At 45.1% G+C, this 12035-nt stretch overlaps 1 long non-coding RNA gene across 1 annotated transcript in view; it reads right to left on the bottom strand.

Annotated features, from left to right (window-relative positions):
• LOC145269667 (uncharacterized) overlaps positions 1–10900 on the bottom strand; it is a 30328-nt gene extending 19428 nt beyond the window's left edge. Inside the window, exon 1 of the long non-coding RNA XR_013865167.1 lies at positions 10680–10900. This is a non-coding gene — a long non-coding RNA (uncharacterized LOC145269667). The remainder of the gene's footprint in view (positions 1–10679) is intronic.
• Between the last annotated feature and the right edge of the window lie 1135 nt (positions 10901–12035).

Below are 12035 nucleotides of genomic sequence, written 5' to 3'. Positions count from 1 at the left end.
GCTGTTGTTTGAGGAGGAGGAGGAGGAGGAGGAGGAGGACTAGGTTCAAATTGAGAAAGAATCTCTGGCACGTGCCCTGCGATTCAGAAAGTAACTTGAGCAGCTCGAATTAAAGTTCCTCCCTACTACATCTGAGTCCATAAGTTCTGCTCCATGTTCCCCTGGAATTGAAAGAGGTGCGTCTTCTTTTATTGTGAAGCCGCCTCAGCTTCAGATTACTGGACCGACCTTTGATGGGTTGGAGATGCAATCCAACCCCATGAGTTTCAGGAATTTCCTATCCAGATTTGAAAATTGTGTGGCCGGCATGGCTAACGATGCCAAAAGACTGGATTTCCTGAGATGTTCGCTGTCTGGTCAACCGTTGTTGCTCATCAATCATATAACTATTTGCAATAGGAATTATGAGGTGGCCTTTTCTGTCCTGAAGAGCGAATACCTCGATGAGGATGAAATAATAGACCACATATTCCAAGACATTTTGGACTTCACCTATAAACGAGATAGAGGTTATACCACTCTGACAAACTTCATTACCAAAGCAGCCTCTCTTCTGGCAGAGCTGGAAGGTTCATTTGGCTGTTCTTTCTCTAAGGACCATTCTTCGGGGGCTCGACTTATGGCGAAGATTCTCGTTTCCAAATTCCCCAGAGAGGTCCAAGGGGAGTTGATTCAAATTTCTGGGAAGAGAATCCCCACCTTGTCATCCATTTTGCAGGATACTAGGGAAGCGGTTAAACGTTTTCTCATCAATGGAGACGAGCTCCCTGGCTCCACCCTTAATACTAGTCGGGGGGTCATTGGGGGATGTTTCATCTAGGCCAAGGCCTGGTCCCTCTCGAAGGGATTCTTCACTTCAGGCTAACTCCACTTGTCGCACTCCAGGTGGAAACTTCTCATGCCTCCCCCCTGTTTTGTGTGTTACCTTTGGCAAGGATGGCAACCAGATTTCCGCCAACTGTTTGTTGGACACTGGCAGTGGCCGGACTTATTTGTCGGGTAAGGTGTTGGAACCCCTTGGTCCCTTAGCGTCCATTGGACTGGATTGCGAACTAAAATTGACTACCATACTTGGAGACTGTAATAGGCACTTTAGGGAAGTAAAATTGGAGGTGAGTGCTGGATCTCATTCTCCATATTCTCTTCCTGTACTAGTACAGGAGGATCTGGATATATCTGTGCACATTGAGGAGTTAGACACTCTTTTAGATGGGTTCCAACGTCATAATTGCCCTCTAGCGGGTAGATTTGTGAGAGGCACAAACTTCATTCCAATTCATGGAATAATTGGATTGGATTTTATTCAAAGCTTGGGAACTCTCCAACTGGTTCCTTGTTTGTATGGACAAGCCTTTATTACTCCAACAGGACTGGTTCCCTTTGGTGAGGTGAAGCAGTTCCTTGATTTAGACCATTCTCTGGATGCGAACCCAGAGAGCCTTACCTTTGATTCTGTTCTAGCATCAACGGCTGAAGTCACCCCTCTCACCTTTGTTTCGTGCTGGAGTCACAGAGCACGTATGAGGATCCACTTAGTGATTTTTCCCCCGACAGTCACGTGCAAAGGGGGTTAGAGAAAATGTTCAGGGTGGAGTCACTAAGAATAAGAGAACAAGGATTAACAGAATATGATGAGCGGAAGATTGCGCTCTTCCAACAATCCATCTTGTTTAAAGATAACAAGTATTATGTCCAGTTGCCCTAGGAGGAAGATAAAATATCACGTGTCCCATCCAACCATGCTGTCGCCTTCAGCATATTAGAACATGTAGCGTGAAACCTGGAGAGGAAACAGCTTTACCAGGACTATCTGCAGGTTTTTCAGCAGCAAGAATGGGAGGGTATAATAGAGGAGATTTTTGTGCCTCCTCAGAGATTTAACAAATTTATTTGGATTCCGCATAGACCGGTTGTGAAAGCTGACCCGACTACGACCACCAAAATTCGGCTAGTATTCAACTGTAGCCTCTAAGTTGGGGACTTTCTATCTTTGAATGAAGCTACTTACCAGGAAGTAAACTTAACAACTGACCTGTTGGATTTGCTACTCACTTTCCGCTCCAATAATCATGTTGTGTTGGCAGACATCAAGAAGGCCTTTTTGATGATCCGCCTGAAGCTGGAATTAGATAAGAACAGGTTCTGCTTTTTTTTTGAAGGATGGCAAAGACTACGTTGTTTTAGGTACAACACAATCATGCTGCACAGTTTCCTATGGATAACTGCTGATTTATGATGGAAAATCGTTTTTATGTGGATAATCTCATCATATCTAGTGATAGTCCAGAGGAGCTGTGTGGATTATACACTCTCTCTCGGGAGCGGTTACATCAAGGAGGCTTCAAACTGCAGGAATTCGAAGCAAGATAGAGGAGCATGGTACACTGAGTGTTCATGGCAGTGGTTGTGAAAAGGTATTTGGTTATCAGTACTGTCCTCTCTCCGACACCTTTCGATTGGCTGCGATTAAGTGAAACCCTGATGCTTCTACTAAAAGACAAATTCTCGGGGAGACCGCAAGAGTCTATGATCCTTTATCATTGTGCTTGCCCGTTTCATTGCGAGGTCGAATTCTGCTAAGCAAGCTTTGGGAGAAAGGATTAGGGTGGGATGTGCTGGTTCCACCTGAATTTTTTTCCTTATGGAAGAAACTTTCTTCAGATCTTTCTGGATTGGGGACCATTTCCTTTCCCCGTAAGGCACTCAGTGAGAGTGAACCTGGCGAACTCTTCCTATTTTGTGATGCCTTCCCGGAAGCCTATGGGTTCGTGGCATATGTGGTTCAGAAGTGTCGATCTTGTTTGGTATTTGCCAAAGCTAGGGTGGCTCCTTTGAAAAAGAAAACACTTCTTACTCTGGAGCTCATGGCTGTGTTCCTGGCCATGAAGTGCCTGCCTACGATTCTAAGAAACTTTGGAGGATTCACTCCTTCTGAAATTCACGTGGCCACAGATTCTCAAGTGGTCCTCTCTTGGCTTTTCTCGCGTACCATCACGAGCAAGAACCTGTTTGCCCGAAATACGCTAAAGGATATATGTATTTCTGTACATTCCAACGGCAGAGAACCCCGCGGATTTGATCACAAGGGGAATGACGCTGGAAAGGTTCAAAACCTGCTTCCAATTCTGGTGCTTTGGTCCAGGTTGGTTGAGTGGCGGTAGCACTCCTTGGGCTACTCAAGACTTGCCGTGCCTCAACAAACGCAGCCAAGGTATAGCTCATGCGTCTTGGAATGCTGCGATCCTCCGTGGAGAGGAAACACCTACTGTTCTGCCCCAGAAAAGGTTCTCTTCATTTAATAAACTCTTAAGAGTGACTTTCTTAGTCCTGAAATTTATCAATTGCTTGCATCAGTTAGAAGTTGACAGTGAAAAACTGGCAGCAGTTTTGCTTATGCAGACGATGCAACGCCAGGTATATGCTGAGGAACTGGATTTTTTGCTAGATCCCTCGGGCAAGATGGTACCTGAGTTGTAAGAAAAAAAATGTAAGGAAAAATTAAAGATGGCGCCCGACTCTCTCTTTAACACGGTAAGATATCCTCAACACGGCACAAGAAGCAACAGCCACACGATTCCCCAGCCAACTCAATCGTCACTGCCCACGTCTTTCCCCTCACCCGCTTTTATCGTCGTTCTAGGCCGGCTAAATTTGCATATTCCGAGAATTCGTGTGACTTTGCGAGACATCATACTTTACAAAAGACGGCGGTCGCCATCTTGGTCCCTCTTTTCTATTTTTGGTCGGTAACGCTGAGCTGGTCTCGAGGTAAGTCTTTTTCCCCTCATCCATCTCTCCCACGTACCCACACAACACGCAAACACGCGGGCGCTTATCTCCTAGATGCACGTTACACTCCCCCCTGATCTGATGATCACATAGAGAGCACTGGGGGGGTGGCCTTTTAGTGCGTGTGCTTCTGCGAAGAGGTACATTCACTGTTTCAGATTCGGGCTCTGGATCTGGTTCCGCCTCATCAGATGAAGTATCGCTATCAGTCTCTGGAAGGGGCTCACTGAATCTGTGCATCGGCAGCTCATCGCTAGACGCTTCACTGCTTTCTTCTGTAGTTGTATGACGCACCTCGGTAGCTGGGCGAAGATCTCGCACATGTCGTGGGGTTCCATCGACCAAAACAGACTGCTGGCTAATCACTCCAGATATGTGTCCTCGCTTAAACTTGTCGGTGCACCGATTTCCTGGAGGCCGCACCCACACTGGATCTCCCACTTCATATCTGTTATATGTTCCCTTGTCGGTTGGCTGCGTAGTGTTGATTCCCTTCACTCCGACTCGGTACGTGTAAATAGCATTCGCAGGTGCGGTTGAAGGGGACGTCTCGTCCTTTGGCGTAATGTTGTACCAATATGTTGCTTCCGCAATAGTACATCGCTTCCTGGCAGCAATTCTCTTGATGCTGCGATGGCTTCTTTCAGCAATGCCATTTCCTGATGGCACATGCGCACATCGCAACCGTAGACGGACGCCCCACTCATCTAACAACTGCCGGACTTGCTGGCTACAAAACGCTGCATCATTGTCAGTCAGGAGCTCTTCCGGCGCACCTCGCTCAAAAAAAATGGATGATAGGTGGCGAACAACATTTGCTGAATCCTGTCTGGTCATCTGCCGCCACACCGCAAATCTCGTAGGCCCGCAATCAATGAGAGTTAGAAAGGGCTTGCCACTGTAATGGGTAATATCCATGGCCAGCCGCTGCCACACACTCTCAACTTCCAAGCGACCCTTCTGGTGCAGGATCAATAGACTGGCAAGCCTCACAATTTCTGACGATCTGTCTGACATCCATCTTGGTCACTGCTGGGTATGCACGCCTCACAAAATAAAGGGTCCTCTTGATACCCGGATGTCCGCTCTGTGCATGAATTTTTTGTATTTGACATGGGTCGATTGCAACTGCACAAGATCGAGCAGTAATCTGCATTCCCATCTTCGCGGCTTCATACCATTTGTGAGGTACACGGGTCAGTTGGTCAGCACGATTACAATGTGATGGCACCAGAGTGACGCTCAGTGATAGCCCATACTCAGATACCAGGTTTTTTAGCGTGTCTAGCCTTCTCCGTATTAACATTTCGCTTGCTGCCTTGGTACGGATTCGTGTCCGTCCTGAAAGTGTGTCAGACACCCAGTGGTAGACACAGAGAGAATCTGTGTACAAGGTCAACTTCTTAGACTGCCACTGCAGGGCCAGATTTACCCCCTTTACAACAGCGTCCAGCTCTGCCAGGTTGATATGCTGAGAATCTGTTACGGGCCGCAGCCAACACGCATCCTCGAACACGTTTCCTCCTTGCTCCAACGATACTCCCAACGCCAAAGAACTGGCATCAACCCACACACCTACGTTGTCTCCGTTAACACACCACCGCCCACAGGCAGGGTCCTTCTTGTTCACTCTCTCCAGTGTCTCCTTAATCATCAGAGTTAGTAGGACATCATCGGATATGTCATCCCAACCCGTGGTTGTTAAATTTGCTCTGCGTTTAATCACACCAACAGCTGCGCGGAGCCAGCCACAGACCGGTAAGTGACCAACAAGTTTTCCACACCAAGAAAAAACGGTCCGCCTTGTAACGAGGTTGGGGATGCTTGGAATTTCACTGCCACGCCTCCATTGTAGGGTGCCATCCTCTTCATAAACATCCAATCCCAATACACGTGCTCCTTCCCTTAAACGTTCGGGATTCTTGCATTCCAGACCAAACTGAGCCAACTTTTCTTTGACACACGACGCAGACTGTACATCTTCATTGACGTATACGTCATCAATGTAAGCTGACGTTGAGTCCCTCATGGGCTTTTCTTGGGACAATACTGTGTTGACAATAGTCTTCATGATCTGTGGTGCCACATTTAGGCCGAAGCTAAGGCGTGTAAGGCAGTACCTCTGCCCCTGGAACCAAACTGTCTGGAACAGCCACAACGTCTCATCAACTCGCACCTGTAAATAGGCTTTTCGTAAATCCAATATTGAGACATTAGTGCCTTTCTGACGCCATTCCCTCAACTTACTGGCGCATACGTCAGCATCGGCAGTGTAGGCTTCAATATGCTTGTTAAGCTCCCTATAGTCCAGCACGGGCCGTACTTTCGACTTGTTATGCTGGACTACTGCCATCAAGGGTATTAGACCCTTCGGAGGCCCAAGCTTGTCCTCAGGGTAGGGGATTAACCAGCCATCTTGGATCCACGCCTTTAGTTCCCTTTCGTATTCTGCTCGGGCCTCACTGGGTATAGGGTACTCTGCAACCCCATTCTTGAGTTTAGTCGGTGCCATTCCCTCGGTCCACTTCCAATCCAGGCCCTCTTGCGCGAGTCGTAGTCCACTGTAAAATCCGGCCGATCGATATGGAGCGCTGCACACACTGGGGCCTCTAAGAATCGCACCTTTCCATCTCGATGAATTGCGACTCCCCCCAGCGCCTTGATGGCATCGTATCCGAGCAACAGGTCAAACCCCAGGAGATTTCCTTGGGTCACGAGCACATTGATCTTAGTGGCTGCACCGGTGTCCGTGTAGATCTTGACAGTTCCAGCTCCACAGCATGTCTGGGTCTCGCCTCCTATCGTGGTGACTTTGATCTTCCTCTTAGTCCAACTTGGACACAGCCTGGTGCTCACTATAGTATGCGAACAGCCTGAGTCGAGAAGTGCTGAGCAGGGTATCCTGTTTACGTAGACGGTTATTACTGGTTGCGCCTTGTTCAAATTTTGCTCGGGGAGCAGGGCGGCGCTGACGTCCTCTCCCCTGATACGTTTCCCGCACAGTTTTGGGCTAGATGCCCCAAACCGCCACACTTAAAACAGCGCACACGCCCCCTGTTGGTGCAATTCCTTGCAAAATGTCCGCGTCGGCCGCAGCGAAAACATTTCCCATTGCTTGCAGGGTTCTGATTCGGAATCTCCCGAGCGCCAATCTGGCCTGTCTGTGTCACCATCACAACTGGTTCCCCCAGGTCCTCCTCATCTTTGATGATGGCTCGAGCACGTTCCATCAAGTGTTCCATGGTCGTTGTTGAAACGCTGGTTGAGGCTCTCAGTAGCTGCTTCACCCGAGTGGGAAGGCCTGCCACAAACGCGTACGCGAGCGTCCGCTCCGACACCCCTCCACCGAACAGAACTGCGAGTTTCTTTAACTCAGCGAAGAAAACGTCCACGCTTTCCTCCGGTAGAAGTTTTCGGGAAGCAAATTTTTCATAGGCCGTACAAGGATCCATGGCAAATGCCTTGTACAGCGCAGCTTTAATTGCAGTGACATCTCCCTTTTCGGCAGCACTGAGTTGCTGATATACACTCAAGGCACCCCCAGCCAATCTCAGGGGAATTACAGTGTGTACCCTTTTCACCTCACAAAGGTCGCACGTCAGCTCGACCCTTTCAACCCAGTCGACGATGGACGTGGACCCGTCAAACTCGGGTATGAGCTTTAAGTCAAATTTCGACTCGGTCATAGTCCTAGAGGCCAAATGGCCGAGATAGCTTGTAAGAAAAAAAATGTAAGGAAAAATTAAAGATGGCGCCCGACTCTCTCTTTAACATGGTAAGATATCCTCAACACGGCACAAGAAGCAACAGCCACACGATTCCCCAGCCAACTCAATCGTCACTGCCCACGTCTTTCCCCTCACCCGCTTTTATCGTCGTTCTAGGCCGGCTAAATTTGCATATTCCGAGAATTCGTGTGACTTTGCGAGACATCATACTTTACAAAAGACGGCGGTCGCCATCTTGGTCCCTCTTTTCTATTTTTGGTCGGTAACGCTGAGCTGGTCTCGAGGTAAGTCTTTTTCCCCTCATCCGTCTCTCCCACGTACCCACACAACACGCAAACACGCGGGCGCTTATCTCCTGGATGCACGTTACAACCTTGATTTGTTTATTGATGATGAAGGTCTAATCAGGTCAGGTGGCAGAATTGGTAGATCTCTCCACTTTAGCAGGGAAGTTAAACACCCTATTCTGTTGGCAAAGAGTCACCCGATTACCAAGCTTATCATAATGGATGCGCATGCTAGGTGCCAGCACTAAAGGATTGCATCCACTTTAGCGGAACTGAGACGTTGTGGCTACTGGGTGCCAAAAGGCAGGCAGTCAGTGAAGATGATCCTTACTTTGTCGCACTGTGCCGAAGGTACAATGCCAGACAAGTCTTGCCACCCAATGTAGCTAACCTGCCCGTATCCCGTATCGAACTGGAAGTTCCCTTCAAGCATACGGGAGTGGATTTCACTGATCACCTTTGGGTTAGGCAAGGTGGTAAGGAGTTGAAAATGTATCTACTGATCTTCACGTGTCTCAGTGTCAGAGCTATACACATCGAAGTGCTACCTGACATGAGTGTGTTGGCCTTTCTGCAGGCATTGGTGCGGTTCACGAACCCGTATGGCATCCTGTCTACCATCTAGAGTGATAATGCTAAAACTTTCGTAGGAGGCGGTCGATTGTTTAAAAGGTTGATGCTAAACCATGATTACCAACAAAAGTTTGGCTCCTGTTCTATCAAGTTCTGCTCCATCCCACTTTACTCACGTTGGGTGGGAGGTGTCTGGGAGAGGAGTATCCAGAAAATTAAGAATTGTCTTTACAAGGTGGTTGGTAGAGGTGAGATGGATTATTTTTCTTTACTTACCATCATATCGGATATCCAAAGAGCTATCAATAACCGCCCTCTGACTTATCGAGAATCTACAGATACAGAGTTAGAGGGAGTAACTCCTAACATGTTTTTGCGGCCTAATAAGAGTCCTGGGTTGCTTTTAGATCTGAACGATGAGGATTTTGCCTCCCACCTCCTACCCAGCCGAGAAAGGCTGCTCAGAACCATGCAGTTTTGGGACCAGTGCCTGGAGAGTTTCCGCACTCTGTGGTATAATGAGTACCTGTTGAGCCTCCGGGAGAAACCCCAGGGGCGTTCTAGAGTGCCCTTCCAAAACAGATTAAAGGTTGGAGATGTGGTATTGGTGAGGAGCCCACATAAGCCTAGGCCGTTATGGGTTCTTGGGATCATTTTGGAGATGTTTTACGGAGACGATGGGGTAGTCAGGTCAGCAAGGGTAAAAGAGGGGGGGGTGATGCGGTGCGTATCCACTCGTTAAAAAACCTATTCCCCCTTGAATTATCCTTAAGTGGAGAGGATCAAAATAGATCCATACCTGCATCTGTTGATAGGCCTGAGGATGCGATTAACGCTCGTCCTTCTCAATCAACACCTGCCAACGAAATAATTTGGCTTTGTCCTATATGCGGTTCTCCACAGGGTGATCAGGACATGAATTGTTGCGACGGATGTGATGACTGGTGTCACTTCCAGTGTGTGGGAATCGAGTCTCCACCTCCTGCCAGACAGAAATGGTATTGTCCAAGTTGTGCACCCCGGAGACGGTGGTGAGGTAGACCTAGCCTCCTTCCTGAATAATTAGTAACCAACAAAAAAAAAAACAACCAAAAAATTATACTAACAGGTTAACTTCCTTGAGTAAGTGCATGCCTTATATTTTTTGTTTTGCTTCATTTTCTTTCTTTTTTTCTTTCCTGGGGAATGTGTGAAAAATAAAGGGGGGGGTTAATGGTTGCTCAAGAGAGGAAGAGCGGTGTGCACTTACCTTGCTTACTAACAAAAAAGAGATTGTCTTGCCTTTTCTGCCTTTTTAAAGCTTTTTTTCCACAGGTCAGGTGACAGTTAATCACATGACCTTTTGGTTATTTAAAGGGAGATTCTTCCTAGTGGTCAAGTTTTTTTTTTCAGATGCATTTGTGGCTGGTGTCGGAAAGCTACTCTTTGATTACCTCAGCTTTGTTGGCTAGCAATTGTTAACTGACTGTCACGTCGCGGAAGGGGGCAATTTTTCCGCAACTTAAGGTAGGTGCACATTGCTTCCTTTTATCGACTGAGCAGTCATTGGATTTTAAGGGAAAATTAATTTTTTTTTTCATAAAATTCAGAGTTTTATCTTTCTGGAAAAAAAAAAGAGTAAATGTTTCGTTTAGGTCCACCTCCAGAATTTTCTTTAAAATGACGACATTTATGGGTTTACGACTATGCTGAATACGAAAATCGCATTGAAATGTTCCAGAGATAAGTAATTTTCAAGATAGAAAAAATGCATTATGCACGGTAATTTTGGCGGCCATTTTTTTTTACGCGCATGCATTTTTTTCTATCTTGATAACTACTTTTCTCTGCAACATTTCAATGCGATTTTCGTATTCAGCATAGTCGAAAACCTTTAAATGTCGTCATTTTAAAGAAAATTGTGGAGGTGGACCTAAACGAAACATTTACCAAAAAAAGTTACTCAGAAATAATAGATTTTAATAAATGTAATTCCGTTTTAAAAAACAACAACAACTTGATTTTTCGGTATTATTATACAAACACCGTGACAGCGTTAGGGTTAGGGTTAGGATTAGGGTTAGGGTTAGGGTTTAGGGTTAGGGTTAGGGTTAGGGTTAGGGGTTAGGGTTAGGGTTAATTCGCTGTCACGGTGTTTGTATAGTTTTACCGATTTTTCGGACATTTTTGGCGGTGTCTATTGATAATATTAACTCATAATAAAGTTACATATGAGGGGGGGGGGTCTGTGGTGAATTTTGGAGGTGCCTAGATTTCATCGATCCATTCGAGAATCTCGTTAAAAAATAAACATAAAACTTACCTTGAAATGATACACATTTTAAATCGTAAAACACGAATAGCAATTTTACCATCAAGTTGAACTCAATTCAAGATGGCTTCGCATCGTTATCGAATGCAATAAAATGTCCATTGTTTTTTTCCTTTTTCTTTTTTTTATTATTCAATTAGTAAACTATTGTGATAAATAAAACGGGGAAGCATTTTATTTGTAATTATTAAAGAGATCAGTGTTTTGCAAAATCGTACTTTCCTTTAATTTCTGGTTCTAATATTTTCTGCGAATCTGATTTTCCGGTCGCCATCTTATTTTTAGCTTTGACCTTCAATAGAACACAATGATTTGCTTTTTAATCACATATTCTTTTGCGGTGTTTAAACACATTCGTTTCGATATAATAAAACATTCGGCAAATGTGTATTTCAGCGACGTAAATTATTTGACAAACAAAAGTTTATAAAAAATTATGTATTTTTATATAAAACACATTATTAGACCATGAGGTTTCAATAAAACCCGAAAAAATTTAATTTTTATTATTTTTTCAACATTTTTTTATTATGCACAGCAATTTTTATTATTTTTTTATTAGTACAACAATTGAGACTGCCATTTTGTTTTGAAATTTTGGCCTTTCTAAGGCTTCACAGATTGGCCTTTTTGAGGATAAACGGGTTTGTATTACTGTACCCATAGATTCGAAAAAGTTGTCAAAAAACAAATATATAACAAATAAATGTTATCAAAGGCAAGATAAGTTACTTTTCTACCTAACTGGATATATTTTTTGTGTTTTTATTCAGTGTAACATGTTTATTCAGCTCGTTTATTTCAGCTAAGTTTGGGTGGATGGTTACAAACTGAAGTGCCTTGATGACTGACCTAACAGCAGCTCCTCAAGATTGGTGATAATAAATATCCGTTGTTCTGTTGAAAGTTCTTTTTGCAAAACAGTTGCAGTGACCATTCCAGTGACTTTGAGTGGAATATGTCTCGGACCATGAAGGGTTTTGTGGGTATCCGAGTCCAGCTTGAATTTCAGTGGCACTCCATTGAGAGTGATATCGATTCACCAAGCTTTACTCATGTTGATCTCTAATATCGTCACTTTCACAGTCATCCGAGCTATATTTAATTTCATGTAACCTGTTAGAATTTTTTTTGTACCAACAATAGTGCACCCTCCACCTGTTTATACATTCATTATTTTTATTCTGGTTCTTATATTTGATTTTCTATACTCTATGATTCTTAGTTTCGTATATTTTGGGTTTGTACGAAACTCCCTTTAAGGAAAGGAAAATGCTAGCTCCTTGATGACATCACGAGCCCAGTGCGAATTTCGGCCTCTTTTGAAATTCCGCCGACAAGGATATT

This window comes from Euprymna scolopes, chromosome 45 (genome assembly GCF_053919585.1).
Source record: "Euprymna scolopes isolate OS-2025 chromosome 45, ASM5391958v1, whole genome shotgun sequence".
Classification (NCBI taxonomy): Eukaryota; Metazoa; Mollusca; class Cephalopoda; order Sepiida; family Sepiolidae; genus Euprymna; species Euprymna scolopes.
This window is presented reverse-complemented; position numbering and strand designations above follow the sequence as displayed.